Source organism: Mytilus galloprovincialis, chromosome 1 (genome assembly GCF_965363235.1).
Source record: "Mytilus galloprovincialis chromosome 1, xbMytGall1.hap1.1, whole genome shotgun sequence".
NCBI lineage: Eukaryota > Metazoa > Mollusca > Bivalvia > Mytilida > Mytilidae > Mytilus > Mytilus galloprovincialis.
The window spans coordinates 7,501,243-7,508,104 of NC_134838.1; the positions used below are offsets into that span (position 1 = coordinate 7,501,243).

At 30.2% G+C, this 6,862-nt stretch overlaps 1 long non-coding RNA gene across 1 annotated transcript; it reads right to left on the reverse strand.

Annotated features, from left to right (window-relative positions):
* Positions 1-264: 264 nt before the first annotated feature.
* Positions 265-4,618, reverse strand: LOC143064442 (uncharacterized). Its single transcript, XR_012975250.1, has 5 exons — positions 3,810-4,618; positions 3,479-3,575; positions 2,568-2,645; positions 1,890-2,195; positions 265-1,199 (listed from the first exon to the last, which is right to left on the reverse strand). It is a non-coding gene; the product is annotated as an uncharacterized LOC143064442 (long non-coding RNA).
* Positions 4,619-6,862: the final 2,244 nt, after the last annotated feature.

Consider the following 6,862-nt stretch of genomic DNA (forward strand, 5'->3'; position numbering starts at 1 on the left):
ATATATAGGGTCAGTTAACTCCATATGGGGATGCGAGCTTGGCTCTCACCCCATATGGAATTTACTGACCCCATATATACCGTATTAGGTATGCGTATTTGACCGAAGAGTTATATGTAGATGTTTTATTCTCTCCTTTAACTGGACAGGATCAAAAAAAGAAATTTAGACAACGTTATATTATTTTTCAATTGCAACAAACGAATCAAATTCACTAAGTGTTTAACTAATCATGTGGGGGTTCATTTACAAGTAGATCTATAATCAAAGATAATCATTTATTATAAACAAAACATAAACAAATAACAAAAAGACATATACTAAATGAATAAAAAAATTGTTTGAGTTCAAGAATAGCAAAATATGATTAACAATTCTTTATTCTATCTTTGCATACTTTATGCTGTAACTTGCGGCATACCCGTTGTCTCTATTAACTACCAATAAACAATTTCTTTTCACACAAAAATATACAAAAGTTGGAAGCCATAGCTTGTCTTTCTTACTCAAAAGCGATTTATGGGACTTACCATTAGCTGAAATAAAATATAGTTGGTGAGATGTATAATCGGTAACATAAACATTACCAAATGTATCGCATGTCAACGCCGTAGGTCTTTTCAAATCGCTTTCAAATTTCCACAACATACTACCATTTGTTTCATTTATTTCATAACAAAATACGGAGCCACTAGATCGGTTAGTATGAAAAAGACGATTGTTTCGAGCACAAATTTCATCAGAATGTGGAACAAAAGATGGAATTTGTATATTAAGTGATTTAAATTCGTCCTTTGACATGTTATAAGAATGTATTCCTTTGCCCTGTATGTACACAAGTAATGTGTTGTCATCATATTTTGTTAGTGTATAGCATTTACCATTAACCTTTTTAAACTTTGTCGGTCCATGTTTGCTAATAGTGCTTAAATTGAGAATTGCAATTTCCTGCTTTTCTGGGAAGGAAATAGCTACGTTGTTGCTATCAATAATCGCCATACTAAATGGCTTATTTCTTAGTTCAATTTCCTCAGTATCACCAGTTTTGTGATTGGACAGAATAAGGCACATATTGTTGCTATCAATAAAAATATAATGATTGTCAGACCATACTGCACAACTGGTAAAGAATGCGTTTTGTCTTTTTTGAACTGTCAGGCTCTTCATTAAAAGTAGTTCAACATCAGCCGGAACGTGGCCTGTAATTAAAGCTAAGCTTTGTTATCAAAACTACAAATATTCTAGTTAAAACATTTACACAGATTAATATAGCTAATGATCTTTTTATCCTGTGATAATAGATAGTTTTCTGGACGTCTTTTTCAATAAGTAACTGAGCTAAATATAAGTAATTTGATGTTTTGATTGTGATCACACGTGTTCATGTTGGTTTCAATATACTAAAATTTGTTTGGTGCTCTCAAAGTCTCTCTTTTTCTATTTGTCGTTTAGTAGTTGTATTAAAAAATCTTTCAAATGGTGTCGTGATAAACATAATGGTATTATCCTTAGGGTTAATTAGATGACAACTGTCCGTACATACAAAAAGTTAAAGTAAAACCGGACAAAACTGTTCACATTAAGAGACAAATAGCAAATCAAAATCATCTTTAGAGAGAAGTTATTGAGCAATAGGAAAAATTTGTTATTAAGGCTAAATAGTTTCGACTCAGTTACGAATGTGATGTCAAAAATCAAAACAATATCTAAACAACAAAAAGATAACTGATGCTAGCGAAACGAGCAATATCGATGGTCATTTGTTAAAACTGATACTGGAGAGTCCGTTTCATTTTCAACATGTTTTACCTTCAACCTCAAAATACGTATTACATTATATTAGTCATGATAACATATTCCTCACAAATAATTTTTTTTCAAAAACTTACTTTGAATTTCATTGATGGATTCAATAGAAACGTTTACTGTGTCCGACTGACCGGTATCAATATTGCACTGATCAAATATTTTCCGGAAAAATATTTCAATTTCATCTTTCAAATTTTGTCGTATGCGTAGCGTGTCAATCAAAATTTCAACTACCAGCATAAATTGTTCCAGGGTTGTCTCCTTAATAATGATGTTTCCACCTTTATTTATCTTATCACACATACGTCGTATGGTCTCGACTATGGTATCCTCATCCCATTCTTCGGGGGTCTGAACGCGTAAAAGTACTTCTACTCTTTTGTTTTCTGTGCAAATTAGATTACAAAAAGGAATAGAGGAAACAAAATATATTGAAATATTACATTATTCATCATATATCATGAATTTAAAGTTTTTTCTGAGAAATGAAAATTTCGTGGAAATTATGGTTTTTGGCAAGCGATTGTTTGCAAGAATATTAAAACAAAAAAGGCAATTATGTAAGTTAGTATTTTTCAATAAACAAAAGTAAATACTGTACTTAGTGAGTGGGAACTAATCTGTCTTTGACGGATAATTTTTGGTATAGCATATTGTATCTCCATTATATTAGTGTGCAATACCACATGTGAGTTCTCAAAGACATTTTTTACTTCTGATATGATAGAACCAGTAAAATATAATTGGATCATTATAACCTTTAACAGCATCTTCCTTTATATATGTAGTGTCTACAATGTTGATGTTGATCTCGCCTGCCTTGGCACATATTTTTTCTGAAATGATAACATAAAATGTTTCAATAGTGTTATATGGTAAAACAATTGCTTTCAAGTTTATACTCTAAAATTTTCATCACCAACATAAATTTCATCATAATCTTAATCATTTTGTTGCAAACATTGTCTAACATTATCAATATGACGTAAGTGGCTGTTTAATCTCCAGTGCCAAATCAAATGCACATTCAATACTATACATTTATTTCAAGTGCCTGAGGGAGATATGAAGATTTGCTCACCCAAGAATATTCATATTTCACGAGAACTCTGCCCGAGGCTAAGGGAAATGAATGTTTTATTCCACTGCCTAAGCTTTGTATACTATCTTAACTTCAAATATTAGTTTGCATACCGGCATTTCTTCTTATACGCTTGTTTTATTACTACAGACGACATACACATTGATAAACAGTACGGATAAGCATTGATTATTTAATTAGTCTTTTTTCAACATCTGAAATAAATTGAAACACGAAAATGATATTTGCTAAAGCTATTTAGAAAATAAGAATTTAGTCCTGACATTTCATGATGATCAGAGGTGATTATGAAGTTTTGTTCGACGTCACGTGTGAAAGTTTCAACCAATCTAATGTTGCTATCAAAATCAACATGGTCAACATTCCGTGGAATAAAAGAATATGTTATTGTTGTTAAATAATGAACCTTGATTTGTACTAACTTGTTATCTACAGGAAGACATTGCGCATAACATTTGACATTTGTTTTATTATTTTCAGTTTGACCATTTCTGCATGATATAGACAATATAAGGATGCATATTTTAAAAATGACAATTTTATGAAAGAGTTTCATCTTATCTTTACCTCGGTTGTATATCGTTGTCCATTGGTGACTTATATCCTCGAGTTTCTGGATTCCAACTGTCTTTAATTTGTCATTAAAACTTTTCTCATGTTGTTGCTATTGATCAAGTTTGGCAGCAGCATAATATAAAATAAATTGTAAAATATTACAATTATGTTATAGCATGAATATTGTCATTTTTAAGCACGATCTTTTACTGACAACATATGTATATAAAATAGATTGAGGCATCAAAAACAGCATTTAACTAATTCAAAGATATGACGTAGATCCAACTCTTAAATTCTTTTGTTTCATAAAAACTACTACATCAAAGTTTACAATACTTACATGAAGAAGTAGGTTTATGTCTTGTTTGCACTGAATTAATATTTCTTTTAGTTCCTTTTGACAGTTTGTCACATCTTTGGCTTTTAAAGTCGTTAGTTCCTTTTTAATTCGGTCACTGTATTGACTGCCTACAAGTCGTGCTAGTCCACACACAGCTCCTTCAATTTTTGTCCATTTACGTCTGAACTCCTCAGTAGGTAAACATTTAGAATTTGCTAGATGAAATATCTCATTGCGTGAATCTTTTATGTTTTTACACCAGTCCAAAATAGACGACCTTGCGATAGTATCCTTTACTAATGCAGGTGTACATGTACAAATAAGGAGACAGTTAACTAATGTCAGATCTAAATTATCGAGGGAAGCATCTTCCCGAACTGATATCTTGTTAAAACAATACATTTTGTTATTTGTCCCGTGTTTATGCTCTTTATTTATTTGTCTGCCTGTATTAAACATCAGACGGAACTGATCACCTGTAAGCATGCTTTCCGAATAGTTACATTCATCTTTTGGGCATTGGCAACATGTTTTGTTGTTATGCCAAGCATGAAACAACACATGCATGTTATTTTGCAAATATAAAATAAAGTTTTCTTCACTGTTTAGCAATTTACAACTAATAACTTTCCTTATAACGTTCATTGCGATATTTACTATAAGCAATACAAGTTTACATAGGTTTTCTTCGTCCTGATTCATTGGTTTAATATTATGTTTATCCTGAAACTGTATGCCTATAAGAGAATATGATAAATGATCATTGTTTGGATTTAAATATTACATAAAAAATTTACTGAATCTGTAGTTTGTAAAGCTATCGAGCATTTGTAACAATTTTTTTGATGCATCATTTAGATTCCTTTCCTTTTAAAAGGACCCAAACGGACATGTATTGATTAATATTCTTAATAAAGACTATTTCATCTAAACCATGTGGAAAAAGCAATGAATCAACTCATCATAAATACCAGGATTAAATTTTGTATTTACGCCAGAAAAAAAAGTAACCTTACGTCCATATTTTCACTGAATTTAGTTCAACTCAGGATTTTCAGTTATGTGATTTGCTTAAGGACTCTCCGTTTAGAATTTTTCTCGGAGTTCGGTATTTTCGTAATGTTAGATATTACAAAATAAAATACAGGTATGGCGTCATAAAACATTCAGTTGGGACTTCATTTAAAAGGCAATTAAATGTGGTTCTATAGAGAAAAATTCGGAGACATTAGTAAATTTACAACTAATTTTGGACATTCAAAACGAAACCACATGCATAATCTACGTTGATATATTGTTTATATGGAGTTTACCTGTCGTGGAAATAATCTTGATTTAATCATTCTTTTCCAATTAATAGTTGGAATGCTACGCTATATAATGGTAATTCATTTTTTAATGTATCAATCAAACCCATTTTTATAAAATTATGTTTGTCAGATACTATTCACTTCACCTGATCAAATAGAAAAAGCATGGTTCAAAATGTTCAGTTAAATACATGCAAATGCACATACGATTTATTATAGTTGCATATGTATTAGATGTTAGCTTCCTTCTCATATCTAAGGGCCGTCATCCTCCAAGATATGAGACGATTACATAGAAGTAATAAATAAATATTTTTGGTTATATTGCCAAAATCTGAACTTTTTGTTGATAAATGATACATTTCAAAGTCATACTAAAAAAATATATTTCTCGAAAACTAAAACAAAATATGCAAAAAGATAACCTGCCTTTAATTATTTCCTCCAAATGATTTATTGTAAAATAAATTAAGTTTCATAAAATGTTAACGGAAATAAACTGTAGCAAAATTAAAATCTTAGCTATTTTATATAATAATAAATACAAAATGCTGGTTTTAAATAGTAATACATTCATACAGATAAATCATTGTGGGAATGATTTATATATATATATATATATATATATATATATATATATATATATGTTTTAATAAATTTATTTATGAATGCATGTAATTTTACTTTCTGTTATATAGATGATGTTTTCTCACTAAATAATTCAAAATGTGGTGAGAGTAAACCATTATAGGTCAAGATACGGTCTTCAACACGGCGCCATGGCTTACACCAAACAGCAAGCTATAAAAGACTAAAAACACTGACTAGTATAAAACCATTCAAACGGGTAAACCAACGGTCTAATCTATACAAAAAAAAAAATGAGAAAGGAAAAACATTTTTGAACCGCATCCATAAACGACAACTTCGGAAAATCAGGCTCCTGACATTCTGGTTTTTTTTTCTACAAATTTATATATAACAAACTTTCCTTTGCGGACATAATCATTTCAATAAAGCATCCCCTCCTAGAGTCGTTATATAACAAATATAGAATACAACTCTCATGAAACATATTCATAACACAGCTGTCAAAACGGATTGTCAACTTAATGTATTGATGACTTTGGATTGCTGTCCTATAGGCATTCAATGAATTATGTGATATTTAACAATTGTACGTATTTTAAGTTTATTTTCGATTTATTAGTTTATTTTCGATTGACGAGTTTGACTGTACCTCTGGTATCTTTCGTCTCTATGTTGTAAAACTCACAAAGTATAATCTTAAAATAATAGTAAAATAAAATTGTTTCTCAATCGATATGTTGCAATGATAAAAATGCAAGAGACTAATTTCTGAAAAGTCCCAGATTTTCGAAAAAGATAATTATGCTAATTTGAAAAAAAGAACTAGCAACGCGTTAACCAATAAAAATTTTAAGTGGATATATACATACTAGAAAAATAATCTTGAATCATTTCTAAAATTCACAGCATCGCAGCATTTGGTAGGATAAGGTTATAATTTAGAAAAAAAGATTAAATTGTATTTTCAAAAGTGTAGTTAATTAAAACACATACTTTCCCTTAATTTAACCTGCATTTTTAGCAATTCGTATCAAGAAAATGCCTGTCCAAGTCAGGATTGTGACAATTGTAATCAATTCTTTTGATGAGTTACGAGTTTTTGATTTTGCCTTTTCTTAGGGACTAGTCTAGAATGTCCTGGTAAGTTAGGTA